Genomic DNA, 21,476 nt, shown 5'->3' with positions numbered 1-21,476 from the left:
TACACAGGGTTGCACTTGTGCCGAGGCTCCCGTCCAAGGCCCTCGGAGCGCGTCATGAACATTCACCATGTAAACAGCCCGCTTCGTGTGAGGCAGGTGGGGCGCAATGCACTCCAGCAAGAAGGTTCCCGGAGAAGCCAAACCTGTTCTGGAAGTGAATAGAAAGTTGAAGCACAGATCTCAGAGGCCATCAGTGACGTCCAGTGGGCGGCCCAGGACACAGAGGTTCCTGGAAGGTGCCATCCCCCCCATACGCAGCTCCTCCCTTCTTCATAGCCCTGTGCCCAGGAGCAGTATTGTTTGCTCTGTTGGTGGACTTCCTGAGCCAAGCTGAGAGTTCTCCAGGCTGCCAGAGGCTGCGTGCCTGGACCTATCAAGCCCCCTTAGCAGAGGCGTCGAGGCTGTGCATCGTAACTGACCCACACCCGCTCAGAAACACAGCCTGGAGCATCTGCCCTGGGGCAGGGAGCCTCACAAGGGACCAGCAGCCCTCAGAGAGGAAGTGATTAGCTCAGCCCAGACAGACAGTCTACGGGAGCCCAGAAAGGAGGACTGAGTCAGCACAGGCTTCTTGGAGGGATGATGCTTCTGTGGACACCCAGGATTCCTGAAGCAGCTTACAAACCGCTCCCCCCACAGCCTTGCTTTACAGAATGGGTAAATCAGAGAACAGGGTGGCTTCAGGCACCGTTGGACCCAGGGGTTTGAGTGCTAACTCCATCTCCCAGTTCTGTCTCTCTCTCTGTGCCTAGGCTTCAATTCTTCCAACCAGAGAGAGTATTGCAGTCCCTTGGTAGAAAAGATGGAAACCAGAGCCCGCCACGTTCTTCTCCTTCCATGTATATGTCCACTGAACCATTATTTACTGAGTGAGGGATATCACGGTGAATCCTCCAAACTCACACAGGTGCTAAAGAGCACACCCAGGGATGTCTGTTACCAGTACTTTGACTAACCAAAGCCCAGAAGCAACTTCAATATTCACCAACAGGGGACTGGTGACGCACATCATCAGCCATGCTGTCCCCACGCAAAGGAGGACTGGGCAACTCTTAAGAAGAATGTGACACCTCTATCAATGGTTCTCGCTGGGAGTGAGGGGAGAGAAGGACTCTGTCCCCCAGGGGACACTTGGCAATAGAGAGGCGATTTGGGTTGTCACAGCTGACTCTGTGTGTGCGTGAGTGCTAATTTTATCTAGGGGTAGAGACCCAGATGCTGCTGCGGCTTCCGGAGTGGACAGGACAGCCCTGCCACCGAGACTTATCCAGACCTGAAAGTCACTAGTGTGCAGGTTGAGGAACCCTAACCCGTACCTATGACGCCGAATTTAAAAGAAATTTTAAAAGAAATTTAAAATAATAAAAAAAAAAACCATGGAAAACGATAAGTGTAATAAACTGCTGTTTGTGCAAAGCAAGGAACACACCAGATATGTGCTTATATATGCATGGAATTATTTTCTCTATGCAGCTTTTAAACCATGTGCACGTATTGTGTTTATTTAGATACTAGGGATTGAACCCAGGGGCGCTAAATCACTGAGCCCAGACCTTTTTTCTATTTAGAGACAGGGTCTTGCTAAGTTGCTCAGGGCCTCCCTAAGTTGTTAAGGCCGGCTTGGAACTCACGATCCTCCTGCCACAGCCTCCCGAGCTGCTGGATTACACCCAGCCTGTATATGTATTCTTTAAGGGATTAAAATGTGAAAAGTGCAAAAGTTGTGCCAGATCTACCCTCACTCATGGCTTGTCCCCTCCTAGAACCCTTCAGATGAGTGGTTAAGAGTGTCCCCTGAAGTCACAGTTGGAAGGACCTTGGAGACCCCCAGATCTTAGCAGGCGTCAGGGAAGCCAGGGAAGCCCAGGATGAGATGCACTGAGCTGGGGCCTCGGGTGTAGGGCTTTCCAGGCAGGTCTTGGAGGGGTGCAGTGTTCAAGCCTCCAATGCTGGTGTGCTCCCCGACGGCGGCTCTTAGGAAGCCCCACCCTCTGGGCAGCTGCAGACCACAGCTCCATTGTCTCGCGGTCCTGAAGGCTTGCAGTCTGAGGTCCTGGCATGGCCGGGGCTGTGCTCTCTCTGCAGCCTGTGTGGGAATGCACCCTGGCTCCTTCCTGGCCTTCGGTCTGTTTATCTTTGCCTTTACATGGACATTCAAGGGACACATTTGATGAGGGCCCACTCTACTTTAGTGTGACCTTGACTGATTTCAATGACCTATTTCCCAAAAAAAAGGCCACGTTCAGAGGTAGTGGGAGTTGGGACATAACATTTTTTGCAGGACACAATTGGACCTAGAACTCCTAAGCACATGCACAAGTACACACACATGCACATAGGGTCTCCCCGCCACCCCAGAGTATGCGGAAGGACTAGTCTTCCACTGATTATGCTTCAAGAAATTTTATTTGACATAATTCCTTCACTTTACAATTGATGTGCCTGCAGCCCAGAGAGGGATAGTGTCTAGCAGGTCACACAGTAGGTTAGAAGCAAGGCTGAAATTAAAATCCAGGTCATTGCTCTCCAGGATGAATCAGGAAGCCCAGTTCACCCTTGCTAGGAGCTGCTCTGTACATATGAGGATTCAACAGACTGGTGATTAAGATGGCATCCATCCACTCATCCACCCTATTCACCCAGCCACCCGGCTAGTCACCCACGTGCACCTCCACCCATCTACCCACCCACCTACTACATCTCCTGCCTCGCAAGCCAAGCTGCTTGGCAAAGCAATTCCTACTGCTGTGCACAGGTCTCCTTTAGGAAGGTCCCAGTATGTTCCTGCCAACTCCAGGTTGTGTGTGTGACAGAAGCCGCTGTGGACAGGCCAGAGCCAAAGACGTGAGGACTCCACTGTGGCTTCCCGCGCAGCGGGATCCAGGGGCCCCACAAGCGCCATCCCCTCTGTCCTCCCCAGGCTCCCGCCAAGGTCCCTAGGAGGGCTTCCAGGGCCATGTTCCAGAGCCCACCCCTGTGGCCACGCGGGATGCTGCGTCTGCTCAGCCAGCCCCACTCGGCCGGGACAACTGAGAGTGGCAGGGCCCAGCAGAGGTCCCCCAAGTGCCTGCCTAAGGGAACCCACTGTCCAGGGCGGCGGGTCAGCTCTGCTCCCAGTTCCCTGACACCTCCCTGGACAGGTGCACACAGTGGCCACTGGGCAAGGACCAAAGAAAGGCTCTGGGCAGCCCCCATCCCCCTAGGAGGGTCATCAGAACTGCGGTCACTCCAGCCTCCTCCACATTCCTCCAGTGCTTCCCTCATTCTACCGGATGTTTCCCTTTTTTCTCTTTTTCCACATTTTTTTTTATTGGTGCATAATGTTGGGACCGTTGCTATATAATTATACCAATATCAGCCCCCAGCACTTCCCCGCTCCCTCCCCCGATCTGATCCCCTGGTGGTCGGCCTTTCTACCCCTACTCTCCACCAGGCTGTGGACTTCCCGGCCAATTCCCCTTTATGTCTTCGGCATCTAGCTGAGCTGCCCGAGTAGCCTCCTAAATGGTTGTTGAGTTGGGAGTCTCCCATGGGGCAAAGATATGGGATATAGTCCAAAACAGTTTGCTGAATGGATGAGTGGACAGTTGGATGAGTGGATGGGTGGACAAATGGATCCAATGCATGGATGGATGGGGGGTGGATGGATGTGTGGATGGGTGAATGGATGAATAGATGGGTGGATGGATGAGGGAATGGGGGGTTGGGGGATGGATGGGTGGGTGGATGGATGGATGAGGGATAAATGGGTGAATGGATGGGGGGATGGGGGGATGGAGGGATGGATGGGTGGATGGATGGGTGGGTGGATAGATGGGGGATGAATGGGTGGATGGATGGGGGGATGGAGGGATGGATGGGTGGATGAATGGGTGGATGGATGGGTGGGTGGATAGATGGGGGATGAATCGGTGGATGGATGGGTGGGTGGATAGATGGGGGATGAATCGGTGGATGGATGGGGGGATGGAGGGATGGATGGGGGGTGGATGGATGTGTGGATGGGTGAATGGATGAATAGATGGGTGGATGGATGAGGGAATGGGGGGTTGGGGGATGGATGGGTGGGTGGATGGATGGATGAGGGATAAATGGGTGAATGGATGGGGGGATGGGGGGATGGAGGGATGGATGGGTGGATGGATGGGTGGGTGGATAGATGGGGGATGAATGGGTGGATGGATGGATGGATGGATGGATGGATGGATGGATAGGTGGATGGATGGGTGGATGAATGGGTGGATGGGTGGGTGGGTGGATGGGTGGATGGATGGATGGGTTGGTTGGTGCATAGGTGGGTGGGTTGGTGGGTGAATGAATGAGTAGATTGATGCATGGGTAGATGCATTGATGTACGAATGCATGGATGGAGGGGTAAGTTGATGGATGCCATCTTGATCATTGCTCACTCACAACTTCACATGCAGAGTGGCTCCTACTGAGCAGTAGCTTGCTCACTGATGCTCCCTTTGTCTTGATTTTCTATTCCCTTTATTTTACAATGCAGATAGTTGACACTCATTTGCCTAGTGAATTTCCATTCTATGTCTGCTGGTTTTCACTGAAGATGGTGGTGAACCATGCCACAGGAGACAAGGGACCAAAGGGTCTGCTCAGTTAGGGAAGGAAATGGTAAAGAAGAAGAGGCCCCTTTTTCTTCCTGTAGACAGATTTTTTCCTACCCATCTACCCACCCATCCACCTGTGCACCCACACCTCCATCAACCCACCCATCCACCCACCCACCCATCCATCCACCCATCCACCCATCCATTCATCTGTTCACCCATCCACCCATCCATTCATTCATCTACCATCCACCCATTCATTCATCCATCCACCCATCTACCCATCCATCCACCTATCAATCCATCCACCCATCCATCCACTCATGTACCCACCCACCCATCCACCCATCCATCTACCTATCTACCCATCCATCCATCCATCCACCCACCCACCCATCCATCCACCCACCTATCCACCCATCCACAGATTTTTCCTTCACTAGTGGTGAAGATGGCTGGGCTCATTCTAAAGTCACATTCTTCCAGCTCTCTGGAGAAAGGCAGATGTCTTATTCTGTCTTGTTCAAACCTGGAGAAGAAACTGCACCCGGGGTTTGCTGTCCAGGACGTAGCCCCCCAGTTACTTGCCCTTGGAGACTCAGTTCTCAGCCTGACTCCCCTTCTGAGCTGAGTTGATCTCACCAGGGGGAGCATCCCGCTGCTTCCCTAAGGAGCCCTGGCTCCACCCCCCCACCGCCCTGCCTGCTGTCACCGTATGCTAACGCAACAGTCAGTCTCCGAGGGACACCTCTAGGGAAATGAGCGCAGAGGGAGCCACCTGCATTGGTGGCAGCAGGCTGCTTGGTGCTGGGGAGCCATCCAAGGACCATCTGGGTGGACAGCAAGTGCTCAGCACCCTGTGCTGCAGACCCGCCCTCTCCCTTAGGTGTCAGCTCTTGCGGGGTTAAATTCAGTAGTTTGCTGGATGCTGAGCAGAAACATGGTCGCCTACTGCTCCTGCCACGCACAGAAGAGCGGCAGTGAGCAGTCCCTCCTCTGGCCAGGCTGAGAGACCGCTATTACGATCCCCACTTTACAGAAGAGAAACGAGCCCTGGCAAGGTCACCAGACTCGCCCATTCTTGGGTAGCCAGTAAGTGGCAGCCCAGGCCCCCTGCCTGTCCAGAGCCGCCTCCATGGACCCAGGTGCCCAGGACTTCGCGATGCTCACGGTGGGTCATCCCAGAGGCTGACCAGTGGAAACCTGGCTTATGTTTTGCTTTTCCCTATCTGCCATTCATGAACCATCATAACCTGAGAGGGAGGAAATTAGCCCATGGAAACGAAGATTGGTGCAAAAATAACCTCCAGACACCAGTCCATGCTGGCACTTGTGGGCCATTCCTGTCTTGGCTGTCAGGATGCTGGGAACTGAGCAGAAGCTGAGCCCCCAGGAGACATGATTCAAGGATCCCTGGGAGCTCCACAGCTCCCAGGTTTCCCGAGATTGTACCCGGAGAGACTTGCATTTCTTTGGATCTGAAATCCTTACTGATTTTCAAGAGGCCTTAATTAAAATCACAGTACCTCTGAGAGTGGCTGTATGGCACTTGGAGCGACATGTGGCAGGCAGGAAGCCGCAGAGGAGACCTTGACAAGAGGACCTACTTGGCTTCCATCATCATTTCAACTAGGGCCATCTTGAAAGAGAGAATACCGTATCCGTTATTTATCAGCGTATTGCAAATTACTTGGATCTTTAGTGGCTTAAAGCAACACTAAACGTTTATTTGCTCCCAAAGTCTAGGTGGGTTGCAAATCAGGGAATGGCTTCCCCGGGTGGTTCTGACTCTGGATCCCTCACGAGGCTGCCGTGGAAATGTGGGACAGGAAGACCCTACCTGACACCCAGGGACCTGCTCCATGTGTCTCGCTCACATGGCCTTTACCTGGAGGATGCTGTCCGACAGAGCCTCCAGGAGTCCCATAGCAAGGTGACAGATGGGCTTCCCTCAACTACAGCGTCTTCTTGGCTTAGAAGTCACACTCCGTTTCTGTGATGTCTCATGGGTACCTTATTTGACGTGGGAAGGTGTGAATACCGGAGTGTGAGATGATGGGGGCCACGTTGGGTCCTGATGGATGGGTACCTCGTTTGTCATCTTCATTTTACAAGGGATAACACGGAGGCACGAAGAGGTGGTCTGAATGTCTCCTGGACTTTTCATGAGTCCAGGGAGCATCGTAACGGTGAGGTCTGATCCAGAGCGAGTGTGGGGTGCAGGCGGGGCTTATGGTCTCTGATTGTGCACACCTAGACCCTAGGAGCACCCAGAACTGGGCCCCCCTGCATTTTCGGGGTGTTCAATAAACCCTTGCAGCACAGCACATGTGAATGGGTCCAGGCTCCAGAAAATGAGGTCGCTCTGGAAACTCTGCCCATGATGTTCACTGCTCCTCCAGCTGTCTTTGGGGGGCAGGCACAGAGGGGACAGAACCACATGGCCAGATTTCTTATCTCGCTGACTTTCCCGAGCACATGTGCGCTATCACCGCTTATTGTTCCTGGAGCCTTCTGTTTCTTTAAGACCCGAATCGGCTGATGTGTTGCTGAAGGGAAGGGGTGTGTGCGAACTCCGCAGGGACAGACCCCTCTGTGCTGCATGATAAAAGGGTCACTTTAATTGAAATAGAGTTATAACTGGCTGCCAGATTTAAGCCTAGGACCTCTCATATGTCAAACCCTTAGAGCGGGGAGATTATATATACGGGCAGTACGTATATAAATGTATGTATAATTTATGCGATATTTCTCCTATTTGCGCTCTCCACTTAAGCTATCCATTAAAGCACATCACATTAATTTAATTGAAAAATTCTGGGGGAATTGTATTAGCTTTTTTCCCATTAAATTAACATTACAGCCTTTAAATAGATGTCCTGGATGTCCATTGTTGCTAACAAAATTATTATGCAAATTGAAATCTGGCCTTTCTGGATTTGGCCACCGCCCCCCCCGACCCTCCTCCTCCTTCCCTGACCCCTTTAATTTAATTGCCCTTACCCTGAGTGCCCAGGCCAGGAACCAGGAGGGGAAGCCCTGGGAGACGGAGGGGCCGTGTGGGCTCTGGGGCCTGGTTCTCATCCAATGGGCACAGGAGTGGGGCTCCGGTATTGAAGGCACTTGGGAAAATGCTCCAGAGTTATCTCGCAAGAAAAAGGAGGGGCCAGCTCCCCCACACTGCGCTGCTGCGTAGTAGTAAAGGGCCCAGGCTGTGAGTCACCCGTGCTGAGTTTGGAATACCTCTGGAAAAGCAGGAAGCCGCCCCTCCCTGTCAGAAAGGCTGTGTGAGCAGGGCCTGTACCAGCAGGCACTGGGGGGGCGGGGGATGCTAGCATAGATTCATGCCTTCATCCACCCACCCACCCTTCCCGGAAATAATCCCAGAGCCCCCATCTGTGCCAGTTACTGAGTTAGCCCAGGGGAGACCGTAAGGATGGGCGGACAAGGTCTCTGATCTGGGGCTTGTGCAATGGAGTAGTGAGTCCTGGGCCAAGGGACAACTCTTCAGACAGGCTGTGAGTACAGCTGAGGTCCCATAGATGATGTCACCCCGTGATGTCATAGCTGTCATCTGTGTTAGTGCCCTCGACAGAATTCACATAAACACAGAACTGGCTGACCGTGTGTTTCTCAGGACACGCCCCCATCAGTAAGTGGCCCTGGGCTCAGTAGGAAAGAGCTTTCTCCAGCCTGAGCGGAGTAGCAGCCCTTTAGAGTCAGGGCCTCACTGTAAAATCTGCTTTATCCTCTTTGGGTGCAGTAAGGCCCCCCCACCATTCATGCTTTGGATCTTATCTTTCTGAAGGATGCTCAGGAGCATCCCTGATAATCTCTGGATGAGCATCAAGACTTTACTGCCCTTTTGGCATCGCCATGAGGGACTTCCTATCTTTCTGACTTATCTCATCTTTCCCATCTCTAATCTCCAGGACTCTTTCGTCTCCCTGAAAGCGCTCATCCATTTGCACAGGAACTAAGAAGGTTAAAATGGGGCTTCAGAGACGTACGGTATCCGGGTCCAAACTGATACTAAGCTGGTGACTGGAGAGGCTGCTACAGTCATCTCTTGCTGTGTAACAAAAGAGCCCAAGACAGATGGCTTAAAAGAACAAGGGGTATTTGCCTTTTTAAAAATATTTACCATAGATTTGGGATCCAAAGCAGCTTAGCAGGTTCTAGCTCAGGGTATCTCAGATGGCCATTGTCAGGCACACCGAGAAAGCTCCTTAAAGTTCATGCCTAAGCATGAATCAGGAAGACGTAGGCTGCTGTGCCCTGGATCAGCTGGGCTCCTTGGGCATCTCTTTCTTTCTTTCTTTTTTTTTTTTTATTAAGAGAGAGTGAGAGAGGGAGAGAGAGAGAGAACTTTCATATTTATTTTTTAGTTATTGGCAGACACAACATCTTTGTCTGTATGTGGTGCTGAGGATCGAACCCGGGCCGCACGCATGCCAGGCGAGCGTGCTACCGCTTGAGCCACATCCCCAGCCCGGGCATCTCTTTCTTGATGTGGCCTCACCACATGTTCTGTCTCCAGCATGGGGCATCTAGGGGAACCAGATCCTTACACAGGGGTCACAGTACCCATAGCAAGGTAGAGAGAGGAGAGTGAAAGTCCTATCACCTTCTACGATCTGTCCCTGGAAGTCATGTCCCTTCTGTGTTTCACTGGTTGAGGTAGTCCCAAGGCCAGCCCAGGCTGAAGGGAAGGGGAAGCAGAGGCTATCTCTCGAGGGTCAGTGGCAAGATTCTGGAAGACCAGAGGGGACTGAAATATTGCAGAGGTAATGCTGGTCACTTGATGTTCCCAGGGACGATCATGAAGGCTGTAGAGTCCATGTGGGCGAGGTAAATCAATAAAGCCTCTAGGGTAGGACACAGGATGCTTTCTTTATATCCTTCGAATGGGAAAACACTTCTGGAACAGGTCAGGAAATCACCCTAGCCATAAAGAAAACAATGGATCAATTGGGATTCATTAAAATGAAAGACTTCTGGTCATCACACTATCCCATTCTGGGACTCGGGGTGTGGCTCACTGGTAGAGCCCTCCCTCAGTCCTGGGTTTGATTCCTAGTAACATACACACCCCAAATCCCACTCAGCTGGGTGCGTCAGTGCACACCTATAGACCCAGGCTGAGGCAGGAAGACTGCAAGTTCAAGTTCAAGTTCAAGTTCAAGGCTGACCTGAACAATGGAGCAAGACTCTGTCTCGAAACAAATATAAAAAGGGCTGGAAGTGTAGCTCAGGGGTAGAATCCTCAGGATTCCTTCCATCAAAAAAATGTGTGTGGGGGGAGGAGAGACAGGTGCTGGAGAAATAGCTCAGTTGGTAGAGTGCTTGCCTCACATGCATAAGACCCCGGACTCAAACCCCAGTACCAACACACGCGCACACACAAAATTCCACTAGTAGAACAAAATTGCAAGTCACAGAATAGGAGAAGATGGTTGGACAAAAGACATCAGAGAATTCACAGTCAGAATATTTAAAGAATTCCTGCAAATTAATAAGGAAACTGCAATAAAAAAAAAAAAAAGCTAGGCAAAACACATGAATAAGCTTTTCACAAAGGAGAAAGTCAAATGGCCAACGTACCTGTCAAAAGGGAGTCCACATCCTGAGTCAATTAAAATGTAATGAAAACTACAATGATGAATTTTACATAAGTAAATAAAACTTGGCAAGCCACCTAAGATTTTTTTGCACTCAGCAATGTGTAAATGTTTACAGGAAAGGCATGTTCAAGAATGTTCAGGGCGGCATTATTTGTTACAGCCCCGGACTAGAAACATCGCTAATAGCATCGCAGCAGAACAGGGACCGTGGGACATATTCCCACAGCACTACACCTGCAGCACGATTTGTGGGGTGCCAGGAAGCCAGGAAGTGGGACAGACTCACAGCCGTGTGGATGGATCTTGGTACCCTACCACCAAGTAAAAGAAAGCGCGTTATGATTTCAAGGACCTAGGGTTCAGACCCAGCAAAACCAATTATGAGAAGTGAAATTAGTGGTTATCTTTGGTGGTGATGATGGAGAATCCTTCAGGGACATGCAGAACCCTTTTGGGGTGTTGGCAATATTCTCTATCTTACGCTAGCTATGAAGACATGTTCTCTTTGTAAGAATTAACTGAATTTGTATACTTTCCTGATACACAGATTTAAAGACTTGAACATAAAAGTTTGTTTTTTGAGGATAATTAGGCCCATGTTCTATAGCAGAGGTCAGCAAACTACAGCCCCGGGGTCAAATCTGGACAGTCACCTGTTTTATAAATAAAGTTTTATTGGGACACAGCCATGCCCATTCACTCCTACATTGCCTAAGGTTAATTCTGCACTACACTGACAGAGTTGCCTGGATGTCACAGAGTAAGTATGGCCCATAAAACCTTTTGCAGAAAACATTTGCTGACCCCTGTTCTAGAGTATGATTTCTCACCAAGCCTTCAGCATGTATTAGAAAACAGGTCTGTTTTACAAGGGGGATATTGGTCCTATTGAGAGGTACCCCTCCACCCCCATACATAGTGGGCTGTCTTCTGCTAGGCCTACACCCCAGCTGGGTTCTAGAAGATTCCATGCCAGGAAACAAGACCTACCTGCCTTCAGGTGATTGCCAAAGTTATCTCATTTGCTTTCTGTTTTCTTCCTTAAATCCGCTTTTTCTGGTTATTTGAATTACAAACGTAATATTTTTTTTTAATAATAATTCAAACCACAAAGAAGAGCCTAAAATAAAATGAATAGTTTCCCCACCTCTCCCCGTCCCTGTTAACAGTTTGGTAGAAATGTTTCCTTACCGTTTTCTTTTTTTAAAAACATCTAGAAACCCATAGTGTTTGACTTTCTCCTCTCTGTTTTAATGAAAGTGGGATCACACTTGCTTTCTTTATGTTTAACAAGGTGTCGCGAGTGTGCACAGGTTTATTTTATAATTCTTAACGGCTGCACTATATTCCTTAATATAAATACATTATGATTTGTTCAGCTATTTTCCTGTTAGCACATATTCAGGTTGTTTCCGGTTATGTTTGAACTGTTACAAACAATGCTGCAGTCAACATCTTGGTGTATTCATGCCTTCGTGGATGGGCGTTTTCATTTCTAGTGGGTTTATTCCCAGAAGTGGGAGTGTTGAACCACAGTTGAAATTTTCGAAAATAGCCACAGTTGAATTTCCACCATGTTATAATAATTCATAGGCCTCCCCCAACGGTGTAGGACTGGATCCCTTACACCCTCTCAGCTCTAGATGTTTCGCATGTTTTCCATTTTTTTTTTTTTTTTTTTTGCCAGTCTGATGGGTAAAAAATAGTATCTGGTTGTGCTCATTTGCATTTCCCTGACGTGTGAGGCTGAGCATCTTTTCATATGTTTATTGGCCATTTGCATTTCGGTTTCTGGAAAAGCTGCTGTCTTGGCCCATCTTTCCTCTGGGTTTGGGGTCTTTTTCTTATGAATTTGCAGGATCGGTTTATAAGCTAGGGATATTAACTCGGTATTAATTATGTGGTTACTAATATTCTCTTTGTGGATGGTCTGTTTGGCCTCAGCTCTGCTGTTGATTAAAACCTATTCAATTTCGAGGGCCCAGGTTCTGGCTCAGAAGATGACTCACCCTGCCTTTGAACCCTTATCAGAACCTCAGTCATGAAAAATAATATGTATGGAGCTTCATGGAAAGCCATGGCTTGTAAACATTTTCTATTTATAAGTAACAGAAAAGTTTTTTAAAGAATTTCCAAACAAGTTCTGATGTAGGTAAAACAGAAACTGCCAAGGTTGAATTGGACTGGGGGGGGCCAGACCTCTGCCTGCCGAGGGATCCCAGAATGGATGGTGTTCCGTGGAACCCTAGTTTGAGAATCAGTGACCCAATGCCTGCCTTCCCTCATAGTTAATCCCAGTTGTCTACAGCATGTTCCGTGGGCGATTCAGTAGGACATTAGCAAGTGTTTTGTGAAGAAAAGATTCCCGGATCGGTGTAGGGCCTGCCAGAGTCAGGCATGCCTTGCCTTTTTGGATTAGCTACACTTTGATTCCTTGGAGATGAAAATGTTCCTGTACCAAGAGGCAGGAACTGGACAGAGAGCAACAGATGCTCTTTTTTTTTTCTTCATATTCGAAGCCAAAACAAAACAGGACAGTTCCTGCCCTGGCTGCTGCTCCCAGCTGCCTGCTGGAGGTGTGACTCCCTGTTCTGATTGGCCCCAGCCACCTGGGGCGCATGGTGATGGGCCTTGTGGATAACGGAGGGGTCTGGTCTGGACATCCGCAGAGATGATCGGCAAAGAATTCTGACCCCTTTTAATTATCTCAGGGACACAGATTGTGAGCTTGTGAGGACATTCCATCAGGCCTTGCTGATCTTGGAGGGAAGAGGTCAGACCTATTAAAAACGAAAATAACAGGCAGCAAGGACTTTAAACAAAGGTGCTTTAAAAGCAGTGAATTTTCAGTTATTACTTGGTTTGCTTCCTGGGTCCTTCCAGGAAAGGACAAAGGAAAGATCTGGGCCTACCTTGCTTAGGAACAGTGGAGCTCTGTAACTCCCACCGTGTCCCAGGCAAAAGAGAAACTCGTCCTGTGGAGGGTCCGGCGGACCCAGGCTCCGGTAGGAGACTGCCCCTAGGTCCTTGCACAACACTAGTCAGAGAAGCTGGGAAAGCGCTCGGCTTGTTCCCTGCAGGCAGACTTCTCAGCCCCTTAAAATGTTAGTGTTCCTTGTGCCCAGGGGGACTTCCCACTTTCCTACGCCCCAGAACTCTCTGTGGACAAATCTTCTCCACGACTGGTCCTCAGAGAATGCCCTTTAGATGGTCTTTGATGTTTCCTTAGATGAAACCAGACCCTCAAAGAATGGCAGCTTTGACTCCTAAAACAGCCACTCATAGATTTGCTTGCATTCAACCCGAGTTGAGGAACAGTACAGAGAACTCATTGTATAAACTTGTTTCATTTTTATCACAGAAAGTTTGCAATAAAATTGCATGCAATAAAAAAAATTTTTTTTTTGTTTGTCACTAATAAATGCTGTATTTTCCTAAGCAATCTGTTTGCTTATGTCTAACACCACAGATTTTGAATGTGGTGATTGATTGTAGTTCCCACTGCCAAGAGAACTTTGTGGTATATGATTCTGATGTCAATTTTTAAGAATTTTTTTGTGGTTGTAGATGGACAGCATGCCTTTATTTTATTTATCTATCTTTACGTGGTGCTGAGGATCGAACCCAGTACCTCACAAGTGCCAGGCAAGCTCTCTACCGCTGAGCCACTGCCCCAACCCTCTGATGTCAATCTTATCCTCTCTTTTAACATACCTCCGTTTTCATCTCATTCTCATTTTCCTGTTGTTGCTCTTTTAAAATTTTTAATTATTTTTAGTTATGCCTGACAGGAGAATGCGTTTTGACATATCATACATACATGGAGTATAACTTCCCATTCTTGAGGTTGTACATGATGTGGGGTTACACGGGTCATGTGTTCATATTGAGCATAGCAAAGTTCTGTCCGATTCATTCTACTGTCTTTCCATTTTCTTGTTTTAAATGTCTTATTGCATTGATATCTGTATACACTCTCCCTTCTAATCTCTTTTTGAAATGTAGTAGAGTGTAATAGTAAAACAGATACAGACCTCCACACACTCCAACAATAAACATATACTCAATGCTTTCTTGTATACAAAGTCCCTGCCAAGGCTTTAGAGGATTAGCACAAATAAGTTGTGGTCCTTGTCCCACTGTCCTTCAGGGACTTTTTTTCATTCTTTCTGGGACTTTTTTTTTCCTTTCTCTCTCTCTCTCTCTCTCTCTTTGGTACCAGGGATTAAACTCAGGGGTACTTAACCACTGACCCACACCCCCAGTCCATTTTAATATTTTGTTAGAGACAGAGTTGCTAAGTGACCCGCTGAGTTGTTGAGGCTGGCTTTGAACCTGCGATCCTCTTGCCTCAGCCTCCCCAGCCACTGGGATTACAGGCGTGTGCCACTGTGCCCAGCTTCCCTCGGGGATCTAACAATACTGGTGGCACAGATGTTGATAAATTGCCACCATCAAAGGTATTAATAATCACTATAGTTGGGTTTCAAGCAGTGAGATGGGGACATTTGAAGTGTCCTGGATATGCCAGAGAGAGGCTGAGACAGCTGTTTAGGCTTTTCTACATCAACATCTGGACAGGTGAGCACAGCCTCAGGTGATTCCAGCCAGGGCTTCCAGGCGGGCAGAGACTGCGCAGCCCCGAGCCCAGCCCAAATCATGGATTTACAAGCCCAATAAATACTGGTGCTAACAGAAAACAGGAAAAAGGGCTCTGAGGACCCGCGAAGGTGACAGCTGTGGGGAAGAGTGTCAGGAAGGCCGTAAGACAGGCCTGAAAGGCGCAGGGGTCACTGGGTTAGGGGTCCTCAAACGGAGTCAATTGCAAGCATCACAAATAATGACAAAATGGACAAGGTCCCCAAGCACTGCCCGCCCAGGCCAGGCCGGTGGAACTGGCTCGTTCCTTCATTCCACAGATCACTCTGCGAACGCCTCACGGGGTCAGGCAGGAGCTTGGCATCAGGTCCACAGCAGGAAACTCTGGTCCCTTTAGAGGCCTGGAAGTCTCTAGAGGTTTTCCTAATCCCAGAGTCTCCTTCCCCGCTGGCCTGTGGGGGGACTTCAAGGGCTCTCATTCCTCCTCGGAGAGTCTTGGGTTCCCTTTTCTTTTCTCCCTGAGGCCTCTTCTCCAATTTCATAAAAGCCGTCAACAACATACAAGTCACCATAAGCCTCCCCGGAGTTAATTTTATAACCTTATTTTAGTCTTTTCTCAGGCACCATGAAAGTATCACAATTTCTTTCTGGAGAAGGAAAAAGCCCTCAAGGAACGGAAAGACATCTTTCTAAGTTGAGCCAGAGACAAGTCGGGGAAGACGCTGGCTGCGGAGTGGGATGTGCTTGGACTTGACTGTCCTTCCCATCTGAAGCTTGGCGGGGTACAAACAGCGTCTCTCGACACCCTAAGTCTCAGAGAACCTGGTCACCTAAGAGGGAGCTCATTCGTTCCTTTCTTCCTGTTCCCTTCCCCAGCCTCTTCCCTTTGCTGGTCCTTTTTTTTTTTTTTTTTTTTTCTTACTTTCAAAATAGTCCTCAAAACATCCCAGGCCAGATTTATCCTGCAGTCTTGAATCCAACTCTTGGTTTTTATCCCTCGCATGGACGGGGCCTCGGATTTTCCATCTCTGAAATGGGCACAATCACCCAAAGGAACAATGTTTGAGGAAACGTGGAGACCTCAGGTGACTAGCTCTGTAGAGGTTTCTCTCTCTCTCTCTCTCTCTCTCTCTCTCTCTCTCTGTCTCTGTCTCTCACCATTATTAGCCTCAGGGCAGCGTGGGTGCTGTGGAATTCCTCAGAACAGTCTAAGCAGAGAACACCTCCCCCCTTCCCAGCTGGTGCCTTTACCCGAGTATCTGCTTGAATTCAGCGGCTTCACCAACTCGCCTGCAGCCACCTCCGCTCATTTTTGAAACACAAAGCAACACTCTCTCTCCCGTAAGGAGCTTCCAACTCTTGGTGGTTACGAGCAAGCCAAGGGGCAATGGACTGATTTTTGTTTCATGTTCTTTCCTGGGTCACAGGTTCCAGCTTGCCCTCCCCCTCAGGCCAGTTTGATTCTCTGGAACTTTTTCTTGAACAATTGGCAGACCCAGAGCATCTGTTCCCAACGAGCCCGGAACCGGTGTTTCTGGCCTGATGAAAAGTCAGTGTTGTCTTGGCATCACCCACAGGCGAGGCGGTGGCGGGGAAGGCCCGAACACGGGGAGGGGGAGCCTTTGCCGCCTAGTGGCTCAACGGCCAAAGGAACCCCAGGGCTCGGAGTTCAAAAGCCAACCCTCCTTAAAGGTGTAGTGTTCTAGAAGCCACTTCACAACACCTGCTCTGTTGGCCTCCAGGCACCCAATGTCATTTCTTCTTCAAAGAGCAGCCCAGGTCGAGGGTGGCGCTCTTGAGTCCAGCCACCCTAGGCATGTTCTTCCCCCATCTGAAGGACTCCAAAGGCTTGAAGCTAATTCATTTCGTCTTCTGCTCCCTGGAGAGACCCTCTCAGTCCCCATGGGTCTCCAGAGCTGCTTTGGCCTCTGTCCATTTTGAAGACTCTTCTTGGGCTAGTTCTTCTATTGCGAAATCTCCTTAGATCCTTCCAATATATTTTTATTCTCCTTCTCTTCCTCCTCCTCCTCTTCCTGCTCCTCCTCTTCCTTCCTTCTTTCTTCTTCTTTTTGCATAAGTAAGTCAGAGTCAACTTTTACCTCTGGCCCTGATGAAGTCACTTGAACCAGAATTGTTTTCCAGCTGAGCACAGTTAGAAAGCTAGAGAAAAAAAAAAAAAAAGATGTGAAACAATGTCAGGCATTGGGCAATGGTGGTGCAGAGCTGTGAGTCCTGAAGAAAGGAAGATCACTGAGCTGAAGAGACAGATTATCACAGGTGGAGGCTGGAGAGGCTAGAATTCATGAGACGGAGTCCCAGAGAAGAAGTATCACATGGATAAGCAGAAATCTGTACAGGGGGCCACTTGAGTCACTGACTGAATACCAAGTTGCTTGGGCATTGGGAGACATGCTACAAGGCTGGTGACAAACAGCTTCTGGAGTAGTATATGCTGAGTAGTTCCATGAGCACTCATGGAACTCGCGGGGGCCATTCAAGTTCAGCAAGCCAGAATGGGAATCATTTGCTGAGTATTCCCGGCATTCATTAGAGATCACATCTGAGCAATAAAACTGAGCTAGCCTTGCAAAAAGGACTTCTCTAGATCCAACATGGCAAAGCACGAAAAACAAACTCAAAAAAGGTCAAGCTGGTCAATAAGTAACTGCCTACCAAAATACACCTTAAAGGAAAATATCAAAACCAGCCATTTGACTATAGAATATATACAATGTCTAGCACCCAATAAAAATGTCTAGACATCTGAAGAAGCGGGACTATGGGACCATTATTGTGAGAAATATCAGTCAATATAAACAGACCCCCAAGTGACAAAGATGATGTTAACAGAGAAGAACTTTAACAAATTTGAGATTTGTTTCAAAATGTAAGAAAGGACATAAACATGGGGAGAAGCAGAAGATATTTAAAAAGAACTTCTGGAGATGAACAATTCAATATCTAAAAAGAAAATTCATTAGGTGGGTTTCATAGCATATTAAAGACTACAGAGGGGGGAAAAATAATAACTCTAAAGACATAATAATAGAAGTTATTCCAATATAAGTCATCCCAACATAAAGAAAAGAAACACCAAGGCACATCAGAACCAAATTTCCTAAAATTACCTAACAATAAAGAGAAAAATATTAAAAGAAACCAAAGAAAAATATTAAAAGCACATAACATACAAAGAACAATGATAAGAATTATCACTGATTTTTCCTTAGAAACGATGCAACCCAGGAGACAATGGAATGACATTTTGAATGCACTCAGTTAAAAAAAATCAAACTGGAAACTACGTCCAGTGGAAATGTGCTTGAAAAATGAAGAGGAGAAAAAGAGTTTCACAGACAAAGAAAAGATGGTGGAGTTTGTTCCCAGTAGACCTGCACAATACAAAATATTAAAAGAAGTTCTTTTTTAGGCTGAGGAAAGATGATACCAGATGGAAACTCAAATCTACGCAAGAAATGGTGAGTGCCAGAATTCATAAATACGTGAGTAAATATAAAAGACTTCAGTATTCTTGTTTTTTTTTTTTAAATGTCTTCAAATTATTCAGAGTCAGACTCCCCTGCATTTTAGAATCCAGAATCAAGATATAGAAACAAGGATCTATCTGGCATTTCAGATACCATTTTGTCTCTGAATCAAGGATGACAAAATGCTAACCCTCGTTAGTTATAAACAGCAGATACTTGGTTAATGGTGGCTTTTCTGCTTAGATATATATTTAAAAGGTCAAAAACATATCAACTTTTTTATGGTATAGATGAGCCACTCAGAGCCCCAAGATTTATGTAACTTCTTCAAGGCATGTGATAAACATACCACCATTCCATCTTCCTGGGGGCCAGACCACAGTCCTGGTTTTATTACTGGTTAAGCTTCCCTAATCTGAAAATCCAAAATCTAAAATGCTTTGAATTTTTCACTTTTGGAACATTTCAGACTTTGGATTTTTTTGTGGGGTTTTTTTTTTTTTTTTCTTTTTGTTTTTGTAGTGCTAAGAATCAAACTCTGAGTCTCACACTTGCTAGGCAAACACTTTACCTCTGAGCTACATCCCCAGTCCTTGATTTTGGATTTTCAGATTAGAGATGCTCAACTGGTTAAGTCTATGCAAATATTCCCACATCTGAAACTTTTTTAAATTTGAAACACTCCTGGTCCCAAGCATTTCAGATAAGGGACACTCAGTCCCTGGAGAGTGTATGCAAGAGGTTGAATCCCTCTATTTCACAAAATGGGAATAAGATACTATCTACCTCCTGGAGTCACTGAGATTATCACATGAGATATTGTATGAGTCAGGATGCCTTTGTTTACAAGTGACCAACTCAAACTGTCTTAAGTATAAAGAAGTTTATTGTCTCAGGGAACTGGAAAGTTGGGGGTAGGGATAGTTTCAGGTACTGCTGGATCAAGGGACTCAATCAATGTTGTTGGGAGTCCCTCCCCCATCCCTTATCTTCACTTTATTTGGACAGCATCCACAGGCAGGCTCTCCCCAGAGGCAAACCCCAGCAGTTCCAGCTCATAACCAACCCAAAGCAGGATCAAGAGAAAGCAAGTGTCCCCTCCCCAATGGTTTCAGGAATCATTCACTCTGATTGGCCCTTTCTGGATCCTACACCCATCCCTGAACTAAGAAGCCCTGATTCTAGATTAGCCAGGTCTGGATCATATATGTTCCCTGGGAACAAGGAAGTAGAAGATAGATGATCCCAAGCAAAAGATGGCATCAGACGTGGTGAACAGAGGAAGGCAAGGGTACTCCTATACAGCCCTGGACAATAACAGCCTCCAAGTATGGCCTGGGGCACATCCAAGTTGGCATGTAGGAGTCTCCTCAGCCACAGACTGTAGAAGGGAAGCGTTCCTATTTTTATCGTACAGATGAGGAAACTAAGGACCTCAGAGGTTAAATACTCCACCCCAGGCCACGTGGCTGGTGAGTGGCAGAGCCAAGATCCAAACTCAGAGCCTGCTTTGTGAGGCCCCTTGCGCACCTGCTTCCGTGGCTGGTGGCTGGTGAATAAGGTCACGCACCTGACCTGTGGCAGACACCGGTTTCCTTCCTTGTACTGGAAATCCTCAGGCACCATTCCGCTTGCTTGCAGGTGATCATGAAGTCAGAAGACAGGGAACCTCGGTGTCCCTGCAAACAAGATGCTGGGAATGTCGGCCATCAGGTCAGGGCAGGAAAGAGGTGGTCAGGGAGAGAAGAACCCTGCGCTTGGACACCAAGGGGTGTCCCTGTGAGCTTCCCACAGAGTGACAAGTCCTTGGCCATCCTCGCCTCGTAACTGCTCAACTCCAGTTTAGGGCCCACCCAGGTAATTCTGGACGATCATCAGATCTTTAATTTCTGCAAAGACCTTTTTTCCCAAATAAGGTCACATTTACAAGATCTAGGGTGTTAGCACACGGACTTTGTTTTTTGGGGGGCGAGGGGCAGGGGCTGCAGCGGGGGAGGTCCTGTGAAACCCCTTGGAGGGGAGAAGCCTCCTGAGCTGGCCTCATTCCGGAGCTGTTCGTGGCTGGGCCTGTGTGTCAGCCAGGGGAGCCACGGAGAGGGCACCGGCTTGGATGGGTTCCCGAGCTGCAGTGGGTTTTTGTTGAAGCCTCTTTTTTTTTTTTTTCCTTTCCCCTCTGGACAGTGTGTCTTTTATTGTTTTGCATTTTCCCCTTTTGTTTTGGGGCTTTCTGCCCTCTTTTCTGGAAGGTGCACCGATGCCCGGCTCTGTGGTTATTTTTTGCCTAACAGCTGTGTTTCCGGCGAGCAGCTGAGGGATTCTTCTGACTCAGCAGAACGGGCGCCGTATCTGTCAAGAAGCCATTCAGGCAGGGCTAGAAATAAAGGAGCCGTTCCTCCCCTCCCCTCCTCCTTCCCTTCCCTCCCCAGTGCTACCTTTGGAGTCTCAGAAAGCACTTTTGAAAACCCACTTCCACCCGCCTGCTGTCTGGCTGGATGGCTGAAAGTGGCCCTGGGCTGGACCCTGGGAAGGAAGGTGGCTCCCCGCCCCGCCCGCCCTCCTCCTCGGTGGCTTCTGTCTTACAAGTTTCCCACAGGTCTGCACAGTGAAAGCACAGCCACCCGGGCCTTCTGCGGTTTCCCAGGGTGTGGCCACAAGCAGCCCTCCCCAGGCCCGGGTATGTCTGCTGGGGCCTCCCGGGTGTTCGAAAGGTAACAATGTCACCCCAAGGTTTGGGTGCAGCCACCCATTTCTGCCCACTGGCCTGCATTTCTTCCTGCGGAGAGGCACCTTGCAGTCCCACCTCAGAAGCAGAAAGAGAGTGACATGCCAAGGCATCCTCAGGGCTCTGTGCATGCTGGTACCTGCAGGAGACGCAGGGCAGAGGCAAGACAGCTGCGTGCTGAGCCTCGGTGCTGCTGTTCCGAGAAAGAAAGGAACAAATAAATTTAGATCCGTCCTACGCATCCTTTGCAGCTGCTTATTGACCAAACAGAAAGAGGCCCCCTGTTTCAACCAGGGCTTCTCAGATTTTTGCCTAGCGAGGTCTGCTGCCGCCCTCCCCAAGGGACTTTTGAAGGAGGGGCCCAAGTTCAAGTTCAGGGTGTGTGTGTGCTGCTTCTTGCCATCCTGAAACAAGATGGTGTCCATGCATAGCTCCAAATGGGCTCTGGCTCCTGGAATTTCTAATGTGTTTCTTG

The 21,476-nt window shown here is 48.4% G+C and overlaps 1 pseudogene; it reads right to left on the bottom strand.

The window, feature by feature from the left end:
• The window catches only part of LOC143398895 (ribosome biogenesis protein BOP1 pseudogene), a 106,294-nt pseudogene extending 86,389 nt beyond the window's left edge, over positions 1-19,905 (bottom strand).
• Positions 19,906-21,476: the final 1,571 nt, after the last annotated feature.

Source organism: Callospermophilus lateralis, chromosome 1, assembly GCF_048772815.1.
Source record: "Callospermophilus lateralis isolate mCalLat2 chromosome 1, mCalLat2.hap1, whole genome shotgun sequence".
Classification (NCBI taxonomy): domain Eukaryota; kingdom Metazoa; phylum Chordata; class Mammalia; order Rodentia; family Sciuridae; genus Callospermophilus; species Callospermophilus lateralis.
This window is presented reverse-complemented; position numbering and strand designations above follow the sequence as displayed.